The sequence below is a fragment of the Protopterus annectens genome, chromosome 1.part0, assembly GCF_019279795.1.
Source record: "Protopterus annectens isolate FY-2018-M chromosome 1.part0, PAN1.0, whole genome shotgun sequence".
Taxonomy (NCBI): Eukaryota; Metazoa; Chordata; order Ceratodontiformes; family Protopteridae; genus Protopterus; species Protopterus annectens.
The window spans coordinates 1440418098-1440442973 of record NC_056725.1 but is presented as its reverse complement, the minus strand read 5'-3'; positions in this window follow the sequence as shown (position 1 = coordinate 1440442973).

Sequence of the window (24876 nt, the reverse complement as noted above, 5' to 3'; positions counted from 1 at the left end):
CAGGTCATGTAGTGCATGTCCTTACATTTATAGCACAAATACATATACTCATCCAACAAAACAGTTCCATCTGTATTCCCATACATATGCTGATTGTAAAAGTACTGATGTGGTTTATTATGGTTTCTGCAAGAGATGTCCTGTTTTCTATGTTGGCAAGACTAATAGATCTTTTAAAGACAGAATTTTGGAACATCTTCGTGATATCAGGAATAGAAAACATACAAATGCATTAGCTAATCATGTCATGAACACTGATCCCTCACATTCCTTCCAGTTTTTTGTCTTACAACAGATACATAAAAATTTGAGAGGAGGGGATATAGAAAATATTACTGAAGGTTGTGAACAAAAATGGATAATGAAACTTAATGCAGACAAATATCCAGGTCTTAATGGTACCACTTCTCTGGTCCCTTTTTTGAAAGCCAGGCGCCTTAAACACAAATAATTTTAAGTATAATATTTATTGCCTCTTACTTATGAATGAATTTTACATAACTGATTTTTTAAAAAGATTTTTTATGCTTATTAGAAGCTTATGTTATGTATTTTATCTGATTTATGTTTAGTTTTTGTCGTGCCTTTAAATGCTCCTTCAGGTATGACATCACTAATTATGCTAATTGGTTTCAAGAGTATTTAAGAAATGAGCTGTTTTAACATTTAGTCTGAAGAAGCAACTGAGTGTTGCGAAAGCGCTTACCACTGTTTTCTTTTGTTTATTTTATTAAAGATGCTATTGTGTGCTACCTTAGTGCATTGTTCTTTTGTTCTTACTTCATGTTTTTATGCACCTTGGTTTTACCTACAGCCATTTTTGTTTGATAGTACTATGTTTTCATGTGTATTGGTACAGCCCTGCCAATGTGTGCTATGCTGCTATTTCCATGCAAACATATATGTTCCTGCATTTGTGTGGGTATATGGGGGGCACACCTGTCCACTGTACACATTTGCACAGACTGTGCTGGCATTTGCTTTAAATTTTGGTTCCATTTACCATACTATTGTGTTCTGTCTTGGGGACTAGAGGCATATCAGTAAAGAGCCCAAGTCAGATTGTACTGACATACATTTGAGTTTCAGACTTCTTACCCTTCATAGCCTTACTGCAACTGTGGGTCCTGCTGTGCTATCATTGTGTGAGTCTGTAGGGGGGTAATTCAACATTGCTGCCATTTGTGTGCCTTTACCAGACATTTCTCTGTGGTTTTCTACAGCTGACTTGCTGTGTGGGTGTGAGGGGTGGTTATGGGACCCCACCTTGACATCCATGCCTGTAACCTATGACCCCCACTAAGTTGTCCCCACACCTATACTGCAGTGGGATTTGCCACCTTGGGTACTACTGCATAGTGTGTGGAGGCCAGTATTAGCCAGACATTTCTTGGTGGCCATCATAGCTGTCAGTTGTGTGCTGCTATCCCAGTAGGGTACTCCATTCCCTTGCATGCATGCAGCATTACCATAGATATGCTAGCAGAACATACTATTCCGTTCACTTATTAAGAAGACTGACTTACCTTGTGCTTGCAGCAGTTATGAAGACAGTGCTTTAGGACCGCCTATGTTAGATGCACACAGTACACTGCCTATACATGGTAAGTTACAGGTAATGTAATGTGTGTGTCATCCATTTTACGTGCAAGTCAGAGAGAGGTGTCAGTCCCTGGGGGTCCGTACAGTGTTAGTGTGTATGTGCTATGTGTTGCATCTTTGCCAAGGCCTAAGCATACTGGGCATGCCTCCATCTGCCTATGGGAACAGGCTCAGGGGCCTCCTCCTGTGAGTCCCTCTGTGCCTGTGGGGACCTTGGCAATGGTGGTGGGCTGTGTGGCTCTTCCCCATGATGTTCCTGCTGCAGCTATTTCTGCAGGATCATATTGTGTAGCATGGCGCATACTATGAACATGTGTGCACATGTGGCTGGAGAGTAGTGCAAGGCTCCACCAGATATATCAAGGCAGCAGAACCGTGACTTGAGCATACCAACACACACTCTATAATGATCCTGGTTTGTGTGTGTGTGCCTCATTATGGCATTCTTGTGTGGGTCTGTGTGCATTTCTGATGGGTTTCATCATCCATGGCTCCAGTGCATAGCCAGCATCCCCCACCAGATGGCCATATGGGATGCCCCCACTGGCAAATGCCTGGTACAGCTGTGATGAATGTCAGATGTTGGAGTTGTGATAACTTCCAGGGTGGCCAGCACACACATTCATGATAATGCCCTGGGCATTGCATATGACCGGGCAGTTGATGGAGGGGAAGTCCTTGCAGTTTATGTAGACCCTACCCTGTTCACTGGGTGGTGTTTTGATGTGGATGTGCATGCAGTCTATGGCACCTAGTACCTCCAGGTATTCTGCTACATGGTGGAAGAGACGCACATTGCTAGCCCTCTCCTCATGGGTGTTGGGGAAGTAAAATGTGCTCACCAGCATGTGGTAGCATGGCATCCAGGAACTGGTGGAGTACCCTGGCTGCAGATGCCTGTGAGACCCCCATCATGTCCCCAGTAGGTCTTTGGAAAGTACCTGTATCTGGAATTCTTAAGGCTACACATACCTTGGTATCCACTGGGATGAGTTCTTCTCTGTTGGTTCTAGCTCTGAGTTGAGGCCAGCACAGCTCAGTGATTTGCTGCAGTATATCTCTGTCCACCCTGTAGCACTCTACTATCTCCAGATCATGTAGCCCCTGGTAGGTTACCCTAGGTCTGAACACTCTTCTCCTCCTCCTCCTTGGTCTGTGGCGGTTATCAGCATTATCCTCCTCTCCGCCCTCAGCCTCTAACACATACTGATGGATCAAAGCAATGGCAGCCCCTAACATTTTTCCAGTTAAAATTCCCCTACATGTATACACCAATGGTGCAGAGTTTGCTGGAAAAAACAGACTATACGGTGTTTCCATACTTTATACTATGGTGCTGCAGATGCTGCCTGTATGATTGGCTGACTATGATGCATTCTAGCTGCCGCCTATGTTACTCGTGGCTTTGATTTGACCACTGCAAGTGTTAGAGGCATTACTGGTAATTTGTGTATGATTGCCTTAATTCTGCTGTTACTGGTAATTTGTGCATGATTGCCTTAATTCTGCTGTTGCCCTTTTTTTAATTTTTTTTTTTTTTTTATTTACATCTCCTCCCACTTTCAGCTATGCAACCACCTGCCAGCTGTATTATTATGTGCTTTGCCTGGTCCATTGTAAGTTGCAAGAGTCCCTTATCAGTGATTTCTACTTCATTTCTCCTTTATTGTGCTGTTGTCCTTTCTTTCTTTTTTTTACATCTCCTCCCATTTTCAGCTATGCAGCCACTTGCAAGCTGTATTGTGTGCTTTACCTGGCCCACTGTGAGTTGCAAGAATCCCATATTAGTGATTTCTACTTCATTTACCCTTTATTGTGTTGTTGCTCTTTAATTTTTTTACATCTCTTCCCATTTTCAGCTATGCAGCCACCTGCCAGATGTATTATTGTGTGCTTTAACTGGCCCATTGTGAGTTGCAAGAGTCCCATATTAGTGATTTCTAGTTCATTTATCCTTTCTTGTGCTGTTGCCTTTTATTTATTTATTTTTTTACATCTCCTTTCAGCTATGCAGCCACCAGCCAGCTATATTATTGAGTGCTTCCAATGGCCCATTGTGTGTCTCAGTATCCTATATTGCTGTTTGCACTGCATTTCCCTTATTCTGCTATTTCCTTTTTCTTTTCCTATATCCTTCCTGTTTAAGCCCCAGTGCATTGCCCAGATGAATTTAGCTAGTGTAAACAGCAAGAAATGGCCTTCTCTGGGAGTGAACATGTTCCTCAGTTCATGGAATAAGTGTATACAGCCTCAGACACACCCCCTCGTTTAGCTGTGTTTAGCTAAGCACAAACCCGGCCAACGGAGCTTCAATATGCTTACAGAAAGCACGACACACCCCCTTTTCATGTTAGTTGCTCCTCCTGTCTACACGGTGGTGTTAGAGCACCTACACGGTTAGGTGCAGTGCGACACTTAGAAGAATTTTGTGATTCAGTAAAAGTCCCCTCATTAACATACCTCACTGCCTTACTTCATCGTTACTACACTACACAAGAGCCTTCCCCTTAGCAACCAGTGTTTCCTGCGATTGTTTTGATTCTGCTTGCCATTGACTATAATGGCAAAATGCAGCTTTCACCTAAAATGGACGTTTCTCACTTTTTAAAAATTTCCCCACCATCCCGTTTGCACGGCACTTCCCTATGCTTAAACGTCCGAGATCGGCCAATAAATAATAAACTTTTATTTTTTTTTTAAATAATTAGTTTAACATGCCAATGGCCATATATTTGGCCATTTGCATGCCTACAGGTTAGGGTCCTTGCTTTTATTGGAGCTGTCATGGCTCCATTTTCAATTTTGCAGAAATGTATTCGGCTAGTAGCCGAATACATTCCTGCAGCTTACACTGTTCTTGCACGGCTACCTACCTGCTTCCTGGATTGCTATTTTACCTCATTTGCATGGTTTTCACCAGCAAATGAGGTAATTAGCATCCCACACAGGTTTCCATGTAGGAACAGTGTCATCTCACTCATGCACATCAATACGGTGCATTCCTGGATCGCTTGGCGGCCATATTCCATGCAGGAGCAGCTACACTGCTCCTGCATGGAAAAAATATGTTCCTGAATCCTGGGGACCATCTTTTATGGCCTAGCCATAAAGTAATTTAATTTCAGTTATTCTTTTGAAGTTAACCTCCTGCATTCAGTTGCCACTGTTAAAATATATACATTTAAACAGTTACAGTGCATGTACATTTCTGTTCTCTTCCAGGAGAGCACACTGTAGCTACATTTCAAACAGCACTCTGCAAATACCCTTTTCATCACACTCGTCTGTACAAGCAGTTTGATATACACATGACAAACAGCTCTAATACATTTGTAGCACAAGCATCTTGTTTAAATCATTTTGATATTCACCAATGGCATATAATTATTTACAAAATTCCAGTTAGCTGGGCTGGCAGTATCTCCGTTCATCACACTTCTTCCCCCCCTTTGAAGACTCAAGCTAGTTTTTCAAGTGAATCTTGAGAAACGTTGCTTGAGAGGAATAAGTCTATCTGGGAATACATTACCCCATTCCCTGTCTTGAAATTCCAGTTCCCTTGGCATTGTTGACCCCATTACAGTGTTGCACTGCCATATCAAAAGCCTGCAACCCTAAGCTCCTCCATAGTTACTTGGGGTCTTGCTGGCTGACTCCCTGTAGCCATAGATCCCCCTCTGACTCCTCCCGCTTTCTGCTGCAAATACTTAGCACCAGGACCTTGCTAGCATGGTAAGGTTTCATCATGTTAACATGGTACAGTTTGTGCCCCTGTCTTTTGCCTAGCAGTTCTACCATGTGGCTAACATCACTGATCTTTCTTACCACTTTGAAGGGTCTCTCCCAAGCTGCTTGTAGCTTACTGAGTCTGACAGGAATGAGAACCATAACCTGCTACCCCACAGCATACACTCTAGCTCAAGTATTCCTGTCAAACAAGACATTTTTCTGCTGCTGACCTTCTGCCAAGTTCTCCCCAGCTAAGCCCATGAGTTCCCTGAGCCTTGTCCTGAGGTTTAGGACATATGCCACTACAAAATACTTGTGGGATTCACACTCACCCTCTCACTCATCGTGAATCAAATTTTGAGGTTCCCTCACCCTGTGCCCATACAACAACCCAAAGGATGAAAAACCTGTGGATTCCTGGGGCACTTCTCTGTAAGCAAACAACAGATGGGGAGATATTTGTCCCACTCCCTCTTAAACTGGTCTGCAAATGCCTGTAGCATGGTCTTTAATGTAGAATTTAACCTCTTTACAAGACCATTGTTCGGGGGGGGGTGGTAGGGGGTGGTCTTTAGGTGCTTCACCCCACAGTGCGTCCACAGACAGTTCAGCAGGTCTGACATGAAATTAGCACCTCTATCAGTCAGTATTTCTTTTGGGAAACCTACCCTGCTGAAAATCTCTAACAAAGTATTTGCCACCTTTTCTGCCTCAATGAAGGACAGAGCCACCACATCAGGGTATCTCGTAGCATAATCTACTACCACTGGGATTTACTTCTTCCCTGTGGAACTTGGAGTACTCAGAAGCCCCACAATTTCCATAGGTACCCTCTGAAATGGCTCCACAATCACAGGCAAAGGCATCAAAGGAGCTTTCACCTTGTCACCTGCCTTGCCTACTTTTTGGCACTGCTCATAGGTCCTGCAGTACCCTGTTACATCCCTAGAAATTCCAGGCCAATAAACGTTCTGCATAATATGTTTCTTGGTATGCTTTATGCTCATATGACCTGCAAAGGGAATGGCATGGGATTTAGCTAGAAGTGCCAGATGGTAGGTTCTGGGCACTACCAACTGCTGCATTACTCAACTTCTAGCCCTCCCTCAGGGATCCACTCCATGTACAGTAACCCTTTGTCCCAGTATACAGATTCCCTCTTTCTTTGAGAATCAGGTGCCTCTCTGGCTACCTCCCTCAAGCCTTGTAATGTAGGGTCCAAGAGCTGAGCTTGTCTCAGCTCTCTTTTTGTAACCCTTCCCAGCTCCCCTTCCACAGGAAGTCTGGTATCCTCTGACAGCGGTGCCTCGCTATCAGGCTGGATACTACTCCTCACCTCTGCTCTTGCAGTCACTCTGTCCAAGGGAACATCAGTACCCACCAGCAGCTGTGGCTCACTTTCAGTCTCACTGCTACAGGGTAGCTCCCTCTCTGAAGTAACCACCTCACCAGTCCTGGTTTCACATGTGCGGTCTGTCTTAGTCCCCACAGGCTACCAGACTCAGTCTCCAAGCCTAACTGCATGTAACTGCATGCACACAAGGTACTGCATTATCAAAATAATTCCCTATCAGGACATCTGCAGGGATATCCTCAAACACACCTACTTGCTTGCTTCCTTTTCCACCCTCCCAGCAAGGTGAACCATAGCCAAAGGTATTTGGAATGGGGTCCCTCATAAAGCTCTGAGTGGAGTAGACTGACCAAGCAAGTAGTGCTCCTCTTTAACCATTGCAGGCTTCACGATGGTTAGGTCACAGGCTGTGTCACTCTTAGCAGTGGCCTGCTTCTCATTTACAAAGATAGGCTATAACCTCTTGCAGTAGTTTGGTACCCTTGTTGTCTCCAGACAACTTACTGCTGGTATTCTGTCATTCCCACTTACTGGCTCCACTAGCTTTTGCGCCCACCTCTATATGCTACATAGCCCCACTGGTTACATTTAAAACATTTAACCCTTGATCCTGGCCATGTACCTGAACTAGTGGTTTCCCCTATTACTGGTGGACTATGTTGGGGTGGTTTAGCCTGCTCACCATTGGTTCCCTTAGATCCATGTGCAGCATTGGGCATCCCTTTCCTGTGCAGTGATGCCCTACTTGCTAGGTATGGGTCTCCCTTTTTCCCCAACTCATCTGTGGCATTGCATTCCCTATCTGCCAATCAGATCCTCATGTCCTCAGGAAAAGTGCTAAGAGCTTGTTTCCTCACCAAAAGGTCTGCCAGCACTTCAAATGAGGTGACCTGACACCCACTCATCCACCTATGAAAATAAGTGTTTAGTTCAGCAATATATTCACACACACTTTCATCTCCCTTGTGTTTATGCTCATGAAAACTTTTATACAAGCTTCAGGTGTTAACTTAAATCACTAATAAACAATTTTAACTGTATTATAATTTAAGCAATCAGTATCAGACAATTTAGAAACAGCAGTTACAGCTTTATCATGGAGTAAAGGGGTCAGAAACTGTACAAAGTACCCTTGGTCAAGATTACACTGTTTATACACCCTTTCAAACATATGAAAAAATTATCAAAATTATCACCCTTTGTAAATTGTGGAAGACATTTACTGACCTTTATTGCTTCTGGGGTTCAGTAATTCCCTTCTCCATTACCTTCATGACCCAGGTGAAAAGTCAGCATCTCCTTTTCATGTTGCCTCTGCCTTTTATTCTCTTCAGCCTCCAAACATCTCAGTCTCTCACTTTCTTCAGTCTCCAAATGCCGCAGTCTGTCTGCTAATTCTATTTCCAAATGTTTGGCCTCCAGTTCAAGTGTCTTTAACTACAGATGGATTTTTAAGTCCTCTGAGGCAAAGTTTAACTGTCCATTTTCTGAGAGTTATACATCCCCAAGTCCAGTCTGGCTGTCCTCCTGGTTGCTGGACTGTGATGCAGCTGTGGTTAAGGCTGCAATAATTTCTCCTTTAGTGAGGTTGGCATGCCGCAGTCCTTTGTCTTGGCACATCTCAGCCAACTGGTTCCTTGTCAACTTGCCATAATCCTCTGCTGACATCCTTCCTGTTCTCTCTGACTAACTAAGCTAACAAAAAATAAATAAAACTATTATGATATGAAAGTCGAATGTCTACCATGTGGCTGCTTGAGAGTGCAAACATCTTCTTTAGTGACCACTATTTACAGGCTACAGGAGTTCAATATTCACACCACTGCATCCCCACCACTGTTCACCAATATGTGATGTGGATATCCCACCACTGCCCACCAATAAGTGGCGACCCTCCACTGAACCAGTAATCAAGAAGCCTCAGTCCTCACCACTGGCCCCAATGGGGGACATTCACTGGGAGGATGACAGGTACACACACAATATTTCCATATGCAGTTCTCTGCATCAAGAGCAATTTCGCTTAAGAGCACACAGAGACCACAATCAGTCTGGGGCTGGTTCCTCCCTCCCCCCCCCCCATAAGACTCCCCACTGGCACAGCTATAGAGCTGAGTCCTTAGCCAGGGTTCTAAGCTAAGTCCTCCAACACCCTCTCTGTCCACGCAGTGCTTCATGTCCCTGCCCAAGTGGCTGACACACACACACACACTTTTGGAGATTTGTTTTACACATACACACACACACACACACACACACACACACACACACACACACACACACACACACACACACACACACACACACATACACACACACACACACACACACACACACACACACACACACACACACACACACACACACCTGGGAAAGGCTGCACAGGTTTAGCTATGCCTCCTTCTGCCCAGACTATAAGGTATTTATCACTGCCATCAGAACCCCTTATCAGCTACTTTAAGGCCCTTAACAAAGGGTGCCCGATTTTACTGTGTAATATTAATATTAATACAAATGGTAGTTTGACCAAGAGCGAGGCTATTAGGAGTCCCCACACAGTGTCATCAAATAAATATGCAAGTACTCTCAAAACTTAAATATCTCTACACAGATCAGCCCCTATGAAAGGTTTAAATATATTTAATAATAAATAATAAAAAGACAATGCCAAATAAATATTCACAGTGACATCAGTGTTCAAAACCACAGGAAATATTTAAAACAACATTGCAGGACAGTCTCAAATAAGTAAAGAAAAATATCTAAACTAAGCTTCACTATATTCCTGACTGTATCTAAGAGAATTACTATAACCTAAGAACTTACTAATAGAGCAAGGCAGATGTGTGGCGAATTGATCTTGTTGTTTTCAGGTCCAAGGCATAATGCAGAATGCCCTGTTTCACTAAGAGACTTTTCAGATTAGTATCCCAAATATTACTGCTGGGATAACTTGAAGAATTATATCATTTCTTGTCATCTAACTGCTAGTTCCCAGGCCAAACAACCATTGATGAAGCTGGCAGTATTTAGCATGTAGCTGTAAAAATATACAGACAATGGCTTCTCCTCAGATCTCTGGCAGATGCTGGAAGTCATAAAACAATTGCATTTCTTCATGCTTTCAAGATTAGTAATTACTTCACCCTAAAGACAATTCAGAAAGTTTCCTAGTACAGACATTGTGTCTCTTATTGTATTGAAAACTGAAATATACCATTTTTATGGCCTAGCGATAAAGTAATTTATTTTTTCTGAATTTAACCTCCTGTATTCCAGTTTCCACTATTACAATATATACATTTAAACAGTTACAATAATGCATGTACATTTCTGTTCTCTTCCAGCAGAGCACACTGTAGCTACATTTCAACAGCACTCTGCAAATACCCTTTTCAGCACATACATCTATACAAGTAGTTTGATATACATATGACATACAGTTCTAATACATTTGTAACACAAGCATCTTGTATATATATAATTTTATTCACCAATGACATAATTATTTACAGAATTCCTGGTAGCTGGGCTGGCAGTATCTCCTTTCGTCACAATAAGTATCTATGAAGCACTGGAAACATGAACCTCAATGAATTATGAAAAACGAAGAATTAATGATAACGTGAACTAATCCAATGCCAGCATTTAAAAAGTTGACACAAGAAAAACAGTGTAATTGAAGAGAAAGGGACAAAAACAGAATTAATGATTGACATAGATACAGTGAATGCTAGAAGACATAGTTTTAAAATTTCAAGACATGCAAGCTGAAACTAGTGCACTGTGGTAAAAGTGCACACAGTTAGTTCCAGTAGTAGTAGTAGTAGAAGTAGGAAGAAAAGGATGAAGAAGAGCAACCTGATTCAAGAAGAAGGGTTTCCAAGTGTACCAGTCTATGCCTCCAATTCAGGGAACTCTCTAAAAATGACTAGATAAGGCAGTTCTGAGAACATTATGGGTATCGGGAAAAATGTTCTTATGCAATCATCAAAGACTGAAGCAACTGCAATTTCATGAAGTTTATGTATGCCCTCATTTTAGAGTGGCGTCCCTGTGTTAAATACTAGGCTGGTTGCCCTTGTGGGTCATTTTAAGCCTTGCTAATTTCCTTTTGAAAGGTGAGAATCAAAACTTGCACCTTGTGTCTGTGAGGTAAACACTATTAGGCCAACCCCTTGTCATGTTAAAAAGCTAAACATTGGAGAAATTAAAAAAAAGTAAATGAAGCATCACAGATGTTAGTGAAGTATGACATTCTATATATCAGTTAGATCTGCTGTCTGCTGACTGCATATTGACTCTTTTATGTTAAATTTCCAGCTAAGGTGTACTACCTATGTCTTTAGTCACCAGTGTGAGAAAATAAGAACCATCATATGTTTATATTAGACACTCAGTTCAGTAGAGTTTTGCATGTCTCATTACCTGCTTTCCCTGTTTATAAGGGTCTACTTGGACAGCCCTGGCATGAATTTACAGATCCCCATCTCCTCACTGAGATTGCTCGTAACAGAGTTAGGGAGGTATTTGATTTGATATGGAGTGGGAACTTGTCCTGTAGGCAGAGGACCCTTTTGGGAAAATATCTATTCTGCCAATATGATCTGTTAATATTATGATGTAGGTTTAGGTCCACAGAGTCATTACAGGTGATACTGCCAGATTTTTGAATATATAAGAGGTCTAAAAGGCTTGGATCCTTTCTTGTCTTATAGGCCAGCAGAGATGTCAGTGTAAGGGTCTGTAGGAGGCACAGTAATACAGTAGAGCTTTAGATGCTCTCTGTAGCTTTTGGAACTCATACCTGAGATTTGTGGCCAATAATCTTTCATGCTTGTCAATCTGTGTTGTAATATGTTTGGACAGCAAAAGATGGAAAAGGCATTATATTCTAGTATGGAGTTAGATGAGGGAGGAGTAGAGGAGGACAATAACTTTTCTGAAACTGCAGAATATACCTTTAGTGATTAGTTAGGCTAGGGAGAAGGATTCTCAAAGGATATTTGCAATATGGCAGTCAAAGAACAGGCCATTGTTCATGAATATGCCAAGGTCCCTAATGATGGAATTGACTTTGATGGGGGGGGGGGTCCTGTATGCAGAGTAAAGAGTATAAAACTGCATTTTCTTTTTGGTTAGCTTTAGCCCATAGTCTCGACACCAAGAATTAGTGTTAACTAGCCTTTCTCGCAGGACGTGATATATGTTGAGCTTTTAATGACTGCACTGAATTTGCAATCATCCACAAAGTTTGTATTCCAGAGAACCTTGATGTACAATTGCATATCAGCAAAGTAAATACCAAAGAGAAGTGGACCCACTATGGAACTCTGTGGGGCACATCTGGTGACCAGCCATTTAAAGAATAGTGTGCCATCAGCCCTAACCTATGAGTTTCTCTTTGTGATCTATTTAACTCGCTAGTGGTTTACATAGGGTTTAATATTCAATATTTAAGTGGGTGAGCTTATCAATAATATTAGAATGTGGGACAGTATTAAACACATTAGCCAGATCAAGGTATGCATTATGCATTACATGTCCATTATCAAATGCTTTAGACACCTTTTCAAAGAAGTCTGCCAGATTTAGCAGACAGGGCCAACCTTTCATGAAGCCATATTGGTTTGGATCAAAAGATTGTAGACTGCCTATATATTTATTTATATGTTCCATTATTTTACAAGCAATGCTGGTGAGATTAAATGGTCTATAGCCCTAAGGTCAGTGGTAGGGCCACATATGTGCAGGGATACCAAAATGGCCATTCTCCAAGCCTCAGGCATGCATCCAATGGGGGACTTTAAAGACTAAAAGGGGTTTACAAGGGAATCTGTGAGACTGTTCAGTACTAACTGGGAGACAGCACGGTATGTTGTCAGGACTCATTCATTGATCTAGTATTTTTTTTTTAATTTTGGAGAAGGCATTTAGGACTTTTTCAAAGGTAATTTCAAGGTGAGTCAGGGGCTCAGAAGTAAGAGGGAAGCAAGAAAATGAGGTTGAGATAAGATGGAACTAAATTTTTCAGCAAATGTGTTGGCTATGTCCTCAAGGGTGGAATAGGTGGTGCCATTTGATATTAGCTCCTTGCACCGTTGGGTAATACTTTTGAAATTCTTAACATAGTGAAAGAATGCACTATGGTTGCCTTAGTGGTGACATTTAGCTTATAGTACTAGTTGTAGGAGGTGGTGAAAGAGAATGCAGATTTAAATTGAGGATTCTTTGGTAAGAGCAACACTGATGTTCAGGATATGCTGCTTAACTATGGCAGCATTTGTTTGTTTGTTTCTTTTGGCTTTTCCCGGTTAGGGGTCGCCACAGCAGAACTCCAGTCTGCTAATGATTGGTAGTTGATTTTTACATGCCGATTTACCAGCCCTGATGCATAACCTTCAACGAAGGTATGCCCATTCATGCATGTCTCCACGCAGAAGACGCTCTAGCTGAGAATCGAACCGAACAGCGTCTTACTGTGACGGTGACAACACTACCACAGCACCACCACCGCGGGCTAACTATGGCAGCATTTGTAACATATGAAAATGAATTTTTTGTATACCAGTGCAAAGGTAATTGCACTGTGTATGATAACAATGTTTTCATTTTGTTAACCAGTGCTGCAATAGTGATGGATGAGAATATTGTTCCATTTTACCTTAATATTGTTTTAGTACTTATATTTATCTATGTTATAAAGGCTGAAAGCTAATTAATTATTAATGCAGTCAAAGCAGACATTAGCAGTTGTATTTTTTTAAACAAAAAGCTTTCTCCTTTTAATTGATAGATTAATACTAGGCTAACTGCCCTTGTGCGACATTTTTTTTTAAGACTAGCCAATTACCCCACGTGGGAATCAAACTCTGGACCTTGTGTCGGCAAGGTAAACACCTTAACCATTCTGCCATTTTCAGGGTGAAAGGGGGGGGGGGAGTTAAAGCATACTGACTATAGTTGCCCAAGCATATTGCTTTCTGATCAAGTGCCATTTACAGTATGGCTTGCAGAGGTTAAAGTATGTCTACAACTGTTTAATGCCTATAACATAGGTCTGTATACAGCTTGCCTCCATGCTCACTTAAAAACAGACTGCCTTTTATTGTTTTATAGGAGCAGGAGATGGAAATACTGTACCATTTATTTATTGAATTTAGACAGAACTATATATTTTTTAATGTACAGTGGGTGGGAACGTGGTGGTGGTGGTGCTGCGGTAGCGTTGTCGCCTCACAGGAAGACGATGACCGGTTCAACTCTCAGCTAGAGCATCTTCTGTGTGGAGACATGTGTGAATGGGCATACCTTCATTGAAGGTTGTGCGTTAGGGCGGGCAACTCAGCACATAAAAATCAACTGCCAATCATTAGCAGACCGGAGTTTCACTGTGGCGACCCCTAACCGGGAAAAGCTGAAAGACACACACACAGTGGGTGGGAACAGCTGTATGAGACTATGAGTGCAGAAGGTAAATTTCTGTCTGTGCCATTCTCTGGCTTTGATACTTGCTAGAACAAATAGCTATGGGGAAGCTCAGACCTGTTAGTCATTTTCCAGTACCTCTTTTTACTTCATGTTACACATTCTGATGTTTATCTTTACTTATTTACATCAATAATAATTACCTCCTTGTATTTTGTACATTGATAAGGACAACAGGAGGACATAAGCAAAACATTATTTTTTGTCTATAACAGGAGGATGTAAGCAGAACATTATTTTTTATGTACAGCAGAAGGCTATAAGCATAACAATATTTTTATCAACAAATTCTATTCCAGCAGCAGTCCCCAATACGAGTTTTCTTTTTTCATCTGACTTTAGTGTTACTGAGGAAAAAAGGAAGTAGGTAGATTTTCTATGTTAGTTTCTGTCGGGGACATAATATATTTGATAAAAAAAAATCACAAATGATTTTGAGGAGTATCTGTACACAGAAATGTAAGTGATCCTATGTTTTGGAGAGGGCATGTCAGTCAAGTGTTTTGTTTAGCAACAGCAGTGCTTCTTCGTTTGGAGGTAGAGTTAGTAGCAGTCTTATATTGGTACCAGTAATGCATATTTGCATTTCAGGAGCCAATATTTTAGGAGATCAGTTATTCTGAGTAATTGTAGTGTTATATTTTCTTTTCTCTTGGCATGTTCAGTGTATCTAACAGCATCACTAATCACATTTTCCAAAAAAACCTTCAACGCAGCCCTAGTTCTTTCTAAATGAGCCTTGTTAAAAACTTCACACCACCTCAACAAACCAAATGATGAATAACAGGTTTTGTAATGCCTTGGATGATATCTCAGAAAACTTTACAATGCCCTTTAGCACTGCCTTAGCCAAGGCCTTTTCATCCCTTACCATGATCAGATATGATTCACTGCAGTAGAATGTAATACAGTATTTTATGGTTTCTTTTTGAGAGAACTTGAATTTGTGTATCAGAAAAAATATCTGTATAAAAGCAGCTATTTTGCAACAGACATATTCTCTGTGAAAAGGAACACTTATTTTGCACCTTAATACAGCTTTTTTTGTTGTGGGGGCGGTTATTTTGTGTAACAGCAATGCTGTATTTTGTTGACAAAGTAACTGAAAGGAATAACAACAGAACAGCTGACTCTGCTCCAGCTATTTCCCATCTTGTTTGATTGCAGGAAAGTTAATGGTCTATGCCTTTTAGTTTTGTCTTGAAATATCACTTGTTAGATGTCTGCTTTGATATGGTGCTATATGGTCATTTACGATCATTATGACAGCTGTGCTTTGGCCACAGCAGGTTTTCTTGATAAAACTACACTGGAGACAGCATGCCATATTTGGTTAACTCATTGGTGTGATATTCTTAGACACTGTGTGGGAATTTAGGTTGTGGTCAAAGCGATAGAGATTCAGTTTTTTTGTAAATGTATGCAATATATATATATTGTCCCCTTGTTACAAAAACGTGCTATGTGTCTCGCATTCCATTCTAGCTTCCTGGTTTTTGATGCATCCAGCTCGATCTTGTGCAGTTTACTCTTTTGGGTATATGATTTTCTAATAGGGAACTATATATAATATATAGCTCCCCCACACTCCCTACTAATTATATATGCCATTGCCAACTATAAAACTGCACTGCAGTCAGGGAAAGGCAAAATTCCCCACTCCCCACTGTGCATGATCTTGCACAGAAAAAAAATGCAATCTAAGTGTGATCAGCTGATTTTTTGGCTCCCTATTACACTGTCGCAGATGCAGGTTGTTGAATGTGTCTTTGTCGAACTGAAAAGTGCGAAAAGGCAAAATAGCGAAGTGGCTTTTCAGTGAATTCTTTCCCTGGGAAAGAATTTGTTTGCCCGCTTTTGCTACTTTGCCTTTTCAGCACTGTAGTGCAATCTTGGAGTTGGTATATTTAAGTAGGGGGGGTGTGGATGGTGAAGCCCCCACATTATGCAATGTTTTATAGTTTTTTTTTTTTTCTCAGAACAGCTATTTTTTTCCCTTGGGGGGAAAAAAATCACTGTTCTGAGGTTTTGACGTTGTAAGCTTTCACTTACATGGGGTCGATTATGTGTCGTTCGCTCTTCTGAGCGTGCAATATCATAATATAGACCCAATTTTTCATTAGCTGTAATGATATATATATATATATATATATATATATATATATATATATATATATATATATATATATATATATATATATATATATATATATATATAATATATATATATATATATATATATATATATAATATATATAATATACACATATATATATATATATATATATATATATATATATATAAATAGAGAGAGAGAGCGTTACATAGTCGAACATATTTACTTTTTTATTATCATGCAAGCATAACAGTGATCATTGCGCTATATAGCTAATGTTATTTTGTTTTTCATTTGCGAGTTGTTTACTGATTTTTCAGTCAGATTTGTTGATTTTAACTCAATACATGCTTTTATTCTTCCTTTCTATTAGTAAAGTTTCCGTTTTGCTGCTTATTGTCTTCTTATTTCAAATTACATGTTACCTGTAGCAAATGTTTTTCCTTGTACGTTATTTATGTTATTTGAAATAAAATTAGCATAACACAATGGGAGCTACTGTTTTGTATACCTCTAGTACCTTTGCCTCATGAGAGATGGAGTTACATGTATGGTAGAAATGTTGCATTTTAATCTGTGGAGGAAGCTAAGTAGTTTTTTTTGTACTTGTGCCATGACTTTTTCCATAAAAGATATTGATTGTTCTGTGTCACCACAGTATTTTAGTTCCTAGATGCTACCTTGCTTAGAAATGAGGAAGAAAAACTAAGTCAGCAGCAGATCTTTTTGTCTGTGTGTTTGGGTTGGGGGGGGCTGAGGTTCTCCTGGATTATGACTTTTAGAACACCAACTCAGGATTCAGAAATATATAAAACATTGTGCAGCCCTGTTTGTAGAAGTATTACAAAGTGTGTTATGCCAGAGGGGTTCAGAGACCACTGTAGCACTATAGCAGTAAGAAGGCTCCAGCCCATAGCTCTACACTGGTCTGGCTCATGAAGGAGGCATGCGAATACCACAGTCCAGGCGCATACACAAATACACAGAACTCTTTGCCATGGTTGGAATAGCATGTTAGGGTAAGTCAGACAATACAATTGTGTTTATTTTACTTTTTGAGGCTAGCAAAGTGCTTTCAATTGTTTTTTATTGTGTTTTTCTGTGAAAAAGTGACTTTTAAAAACTTTAAATTTTTACTGGTATTTGCTGCTTTTTTCCCTGTGAAAGAAGCACCGTTTTTGGGATGACAATGGAACAAACTTTTGGTCTCATGGTCAGTCCTTCTTCAAGCCATAAAAAGCTAAAGTTAAGCAAGCAGCCTTTGCCACCACAGCAGGCTAGCAACTTGCCTCAGCCACAGGTGGTTTACTCTGCTGTGGCCATTAGTTGTACCTCAGACCATTCATCTTTTACTCCAAAACCTTCTGGTGTAGCACCTACATCCACTATGGACTGGGGATTAGCCATGTCCTCTGCAGCTGTTAGGGTCCACTCAGTGGACAAGGGAGAGCAAGTCTTGTTGGTCTTGGGAGAGGGAAAAAGGAAGGCTTCCCTGTTTTGTCAGAATGTTCTGCCCACCCCCTGGGGAAGCTGCTGCTGCTGTCAATAACTCTACTGGCCCTATTTTCCTGTCAAAAAGAAATAGAAAAATAAACACACATCTACTCCTCCTCAAATTTTCTTGCACAGGAGTAATTTACTGGGTCTGGTTTAGGGTTTAATTCAGGCTATTGATCCTTCTTGTAAAAAGTTTCTGGTAAAAGAAAAAAAAAGGATAGTTCTTTTCCTGAAGAGATTCAAGATTCTGAATCTGGACAGGAAGATAAAGGACAGAAACAGGCTTGCAGTTGATTGTGGCAACTAGTGGTTTATGCTTTGGGACGACTGTTTCACTGGGAATGACTTTGCAATCACTGATTTTACCCCACGTTTCTCTTTTTTCTCATCTAATTTCTGATTTAAACTCAGGAGAACTCAGTTTCTGATTCTCCTTGTGAATGTCCCAGTCTTTTAGTGGGAGAGCACTGAGGTTTCTAACCCCCTCAGAAAATACTATGAGCTGTTACAGAAGACATTTCCAGAACTTTTGCCTATTCCTCCATTTCTGTCAGTTGTGGAGGATGTGTGTGTTACTGACTGCAACTTTCCTGATAGGCAGCTGTCCTTAAAAAGGCAGATAGGATGTATAAAGTTCCTCAATCTTTTAAGTTTTTATATACTCTTACGAAAGCTGAGCCAGCAGCTATAGCTTTAGTTATTCTTACTGCTGCTAACAGTTCAGTAAATTCCAATCCTGCTTTTTATAATAATGATGGCAAGATTATTTATAAGTACTGGGAAAAAAGTATAGCCTTCTGCAACCTTGATTTTCAGAATTTTGAATTTTTCAGGCTCGTGTGTTAAAGTTTGTTCTGTCTAATCGTGAAACTATGAGGAATGTTTTGTCTGAAGTTTCTTCTTGTGAGGAAGAATCTGCTTTAAATAATTTAGTTTCTTCTGGTTTGCAAGTCTCTACTCATTGTTTGTAATGTGTGTATGATTCACTTAATATTTTTTAAGAAGGAGGTTTGCCCAGCTACATTCTCAGAACCTCCCATATTGTTGTTGTATCTTTCAGCTTTTCCCGGTTAGGGGTCGCCACAGCGGAACTCCGGTCCGCTAATGATTGGCAGTAGATTTTTACGTACCGACTTGCCAGGCCTGACGCACAACCTTCAATGAAGGTACGCCCACTCATGCATGTCTCCACACAGAAGACGCTTTAGCTGAGAATCGAACAGGACAACGTCTTACTGTGAGGCGACAACGCTACCGCAGCACCAAAACCTCCCATATGATGCTAAAAATAGATTTTAAATTCTCATTTGGATAGAGATTAATTCCTGGCCCTCTGCTGCAGAGGTGATCAAAAGTGTGATGAGAGGGGTAAGGTGATGCAAGGAATCTTTGAGACTTTTCAGTTCTCCTTTTCCAAATTTTCTAAGGGATTCTCTAACCCCCTCGTCCAATTTTGGCAAAAAGGAAAATAAACAGTCTACAAAATGCAGGTGGAAAGACATTTATGAAAAAATGGCAAGGGGGTTCCAAAAAGAATTCATGAATCCTTGAAATCCATGGAATGCCCAACAAGTCATATTGACTATTTAAGGGATCATGCCCCCCCCTCCCACCATAGCAGCCCATTTTCCTTTCCAGAAAGTCTGAATCTCCACTTTTCTCTTTGGCAAATGGGTTTTGAAGATCATTCTTCAAAGTTACAGATGACAGTGGAAGAAAATTCTTCCTTTTTAGGGAGTAATCCCTCATTCACCAGACCAGACTATTTTATTTCCACCTGTCCTTCATCACATGATGTACCAGGGGTGATAGAGCCAGTTCTTCCTTCCCAGGTGGGAAAAGGTTTTTCTTCAAAGATGTTCTTAGTGCCAAAAAAAAATGCTTGGAGACCAGTTCTGAATCTTTCTTTCATAAACCTGTTTGTGATGGTGCCCAAGTTCAAAATGCTGTCACTTCACAACCTCTTACTTCCTCTTGCTCATTCAAGTTTCCTGGTGACACCAGCTTTAAAAGATGCCTGTCATCACAACCCTAGTCACCCAGACTTCAGACATTTCTTGAGGTTTAATGTGTGCAATTCACATTATCAACTCTCTGCCTTAACCTTTGGATTATCCACTGCACCATGAGTGTTCACAAAGTGGCTATCTCCAGTTGCAAATCATTGCAGGCTACAGGGTATCCACATTTTCTGTACTAAGCCAACTTGCTTATCTTTACAGAGTTTTTCAAGTTGTCAGGAACAGCTCACTTGGGTAAGAGATCTCTTACACAAGCTGGGATTCCAAGAGAGCATTCAAACATCCTTTTTGACTGTGTCACACAGGATTGTGCTCCTGGAGTGTCAGTTAGGCACCTCAGTTTAAAGAGCTTAATTCCAAAGGAAAACAGATCTATACCTAGCTCCATTTCTAGTGTTTTCCACTCAGACTTTGGTCACTGCAAGGGAATACCTCAGAATTTTGGGTCTCATGGCATTTATGAGTCTCATGATACTCCTGGCAAGACTCCACATGAGAAATATACAATAGTATCTGAAGTCTCTTTGGTCCAAGCATCAACATCCTCCATCCTTTTAAATCCCGGTGCTGAGGTTTGTCAGAAGGGAAATCATTTGGTGGAGACAGCAAATATATCATTTGGTGGGACAGCAAATATCCTTAAATCCAGATCTCCCCTTCTCCCTCCATGTTCCAAAGCAGTCAGTCATAACAGATGCCTTGGACTTTGCTTGGGGAGCAGTTTCAGGAGGGATTAAAGTATAAGGTGTGTGAGACACCAATGACAGATGCAAGCACATAATTCTAAAAGTGATGCTTAACCTGAATAAAGGTACTCAACTCTCTGAATAATGCTTGGTTCCCAGGACCTCTTCAAGTTGTTATAGACAATACCACAGTCATGTGGTATGTTAACAAGGAAGGGTGGACCAGGTTATACCCCCTTTGCAGACTTGCCATGTTAGTTTGGGATATACCTTCACAGCACAGTCTCACTCTACCAGCATCCTACATACTATCAGAATAATTTGTGTGGCAGACAAGCTGAGAAGAACAAGGGTAGATCCTCATAAATAGAAGCTAGATTAGGGGGTCTTCCAAGACTTGATCAATCTGTGGAGAGTTCCTCAAGTAGACCTATTTGCTTCATCTCTAAACAATAATTTGGCATGATTCTGCTCCAGGCCTCAATCCAAGAAGGCCTGGAAGACAGATGTCTTTTATTTTCCTTGGGCAGGAATGTTCCTGTATGCTTTTCCACCCATTCCACTGATATTCAGCGTACTTCTGTAGATTCAGAAGGAATCCCCCAGGATCATTGTGGAGATACCCTTCTGGCCCTGGCAACAGTGGTTCTCCTTTCTTTTGGAAATGGCCAGGGGCAATTACCACAAGCTTCCTCTCAGACTGGATCTACTCACACAAGATCAGGGTTGTTTGATACACCCCAACCCCAATCAACTTCAACTGACTGCTTGGAGACAGAGTCTTAATTCCCTTTAGGCACCTGTTTACTGATGATGTGCAACAGGTATTAATGGGGGGCAAGAAAATCTATTACTAGAAAATCATGTATTAGCAAATGGAAAAGTTTTTTTAGTTGGTGCCAACAACATAACCAGCACCCATTCTAGTTGTTTTCTGGTTTTACAACATTTGTGTGAGTTACTATCCTATAGCCTTTATTTCTCCTCCATCAAGGTTCATTTATCAGCCATTTCAGCATGTCTGCCAATAGATCCTCCTCTTTCAATGCATAGTATAGTTAAGACAAGATAAAAGGTAGGACCTCTAAAATTCAGAGTTCACTAAAGAATTCCACATGTAGACACAAGTCTCTTTGTATACTTCTGGCATACTATATTGATTCTAAAGTGATAAGAAAGATAGTTTATAAGACCTGGTCTATGTTGCATACTTATCCAGAGGTCATCAGTGCAGTTAGCAGTTGACCATTTGTTTATAAGAAAAACTTAATTTAATTTTTAAATGATAGATATGAGAGTTGCAGACATTCTGTAGGGATAAAAAGGGACCTTTAAGTGCTGTAATTACACTTAATGCAGATAATATAGCTGAAGATCCCTATTACTGTAGTGGTGTTAATGATAATGCTTATCAGCCTACAGGCTGTTTTTCATGTGGGTTTGAATGAATCATGCATATATCCCAATGATCTGTATAAAGTGTATTTTATGTAGGAAAATTATAATAAAAGAATGTGACTATATTTTCAAACACTGTCCACTGTTAAATAGTTGAAAATAATGCATTGTTTAGGTTCATAAGTAGTTACTGGGCTTGTAGTCCCGATGGCCATTGAGAAGCCCATCTCAGATTCCCAGCTGCTTTAAACACTAACTGGTTAACCCTCTGCGCCATTTGCCAGAGTTGTGCTAATTAAAAAAATGTTTTTTTTTTATGTTCTTGACCACATAGATGTGGGTCTTTGGGTGGATGATTGTGAGGCCCTGCTAGAAAAGAGTGAGCAGCATTATATTTTTAATGCATGACACCTATGAGGGATCAACAGTATCGTGAGTTTTAAACCAGTGCTGAAATTAAAGACCGAATACAAATAATTAAGGGTTAATCAGTTTTACAAACATAACAAGCTGATGTTTTTATACAGCTTATTGTGATGTAGTTATAATGTATTTCTGAATGTATTCAAGTAGCTATTTAAAGGCACATTTTTTATATTCTTCTTCTTTCGGCTTTTCCCGGTTAGGGGTCGCCACAGCGGATCACCTGTCTGCTCATGAGTTTCCACTATTGCACCCAAACTCTGGCAGTCCCTCCCCCTTCACCTTAAAGAAGTCTTCTCTTGCCTCACTTTCAGAGGTCATCTCAAAAGGCACCTTCATCTAAAATCTGACTGCAAATGCGTTTCCACTGGACACATAACTTAACTCCCTCCTCACCTGCATAACTTCTGCTTTGATCCTCTGTTCTCATCTGCAGCTTTATTCACATATTTACTGCTAAAATTAATTCAGATTTGATTTTCTACTCTGCTAATATTATTTACATATTGTATCAAATGTCTATTAAATTAGCTACCTTCTGTGATTACTCTGTGTTTGTGAATTTGTTCTGTTTTTCTTTTTTTTGTGAATCTCTTCACCCGGGCTGTCCCTGCATATGGTCTATAGGCATCAGTGTACTACCCCAGTAAACAAACTAAAATAAATAAATAAACAAATAAAATAAAATAAATTTCTATTTTTAAATTAGACTTTCATATTTTTGAATGGTGTCTGATGAAATGAAGAAGTGCCTAATCAGTGGTACCTGATCTCAGGACACAGAAGCAACATGGATGTTTGTTTTGTCTGTAATTATTTGTATATAAGTAATATGGTAGTTTGATCATAATTCTATCATAACAGCTTTTCCACAACACAGGTCTGCTCTCTCTCTCTCTCTCTCTCTCTCTATATATATATATATAGACACACCACACACACACACACACACACAACTAGATCCTGTACTAATTCATGAGATATAAACTGACCAAAATGCTTACAACTAGCATAATATAGTATAACACTGGATACCTTTTCGTTTACAAAATATTCAATATTATAGTTACACAAATCAGCATATTTTACATGGTTTCTGCCTAGACCCTGAATGCAAAAGGCTCAAAGGTTCAGTTCTCTTAACCATTCAGCAAATAGACAAATAAATACTCCAGACTCAAACACAGTAGAAAATACATTATGAAAGTATCACAAAGGATAACGTTTAAAAGAGAGGACAAGGTCCTGCTGTTGCTATTTTCCATAGAACAGACAGATCTATAGGAATAGTGAGGACATAATTAAAAAAATTATTTTGCTATTTTCATTTATTTTTTTTACAATTGTAAAACATATGAACACTAGATTAAAATAAACACATAATTATTATGTCATTTTGAGCAGGAATTACAAATTTGCTGAGAGCGTTTGAGGTTTACAATATATACCTCATGTACATTGCTTGCCCTTTGGTTGAGTGATGGAGATTGGAAGTGAGGGGCGGGGGAGAGATAAAGAGAGGGAGAGAGAGTGAGAGAGAGAGAGAGAGAGCAAAAGGAAGGCAGAGAGGTAGATAGGTGCTTATGTCATGTGACTACTTTGAAGGCAACAGAATTAGGATTACTTGAGAAGGTATTTTTTTAGTTGAGTTCTGAATTTGAGCAAAAGGTGAGCTCCCTAATGTGCAAGGGGAGATACTGCCAAACAGAAGGACCTACGGGAAAAGTAATGCTTGGAGAAATCAGGTTTGCCTGTGAGAGTCAGTAGTGTAGATCTAATCTGAAGGTGTAAGAGTTTTTTTTCCTCAATTAGTTTGGAGGTTAGTGGGGATAATGTTTCAATGTTTGCTAGTTTAAAGAGTTCAGCTCCCAGCAATAAATTTTCTCATTAGATTTATGGGAAGCCACTTAGCTTTTTATAAGATGAGACAGTGGTGCTCTCATGAGGTAAATTAGTGATAAAGTGACAATTTTTGTTAGTGATGGTTTGTAAGGTGTCAAGAGTTTTTCTGGAAGGCAGCAGTAATGAGTCCAAGGTTGTATTCCAGTTGGGAAAGAAGGACACCTGCATGGCAAGTGTGGTTACGTGAGTGTCTGTTGGCCCAGAAGAGGACAGAGAGAATTTTATTCCTTATTTTTTCAGTATTGAGTTGAACAATGAGGGTTTGGCTTAACCAAATCTCATGGTATTTGAAGGAAGACATGTTATTATTTTTAGTTGTTTAAATCAATGAAATGAATATATTTTGGAGTTCAAGAAAGTTTTTGATGGGTTCTGGGTAGCATACATTTTATCTTGGAGTGATTAAGTAGTAGTTTATATTATATTAGCCATTTACGTAGAAAGAGTAGACTGGATTGAACCTGAGTCCATATGAGACTGTGGTGGTTATGACCTGATCAGGAGAAACCATCGGGTTGTTTAAATAACTAACACACATTGTCACTGTATTTCTCACATGCAGAACTTCTTCCAGATGTTGCTTGCAAAATAGGGATAGTATATTGTGAATGCCTTCCCTGGTATCACATAAAATAAGCATAAGCCATTTGTAGGGTCTTT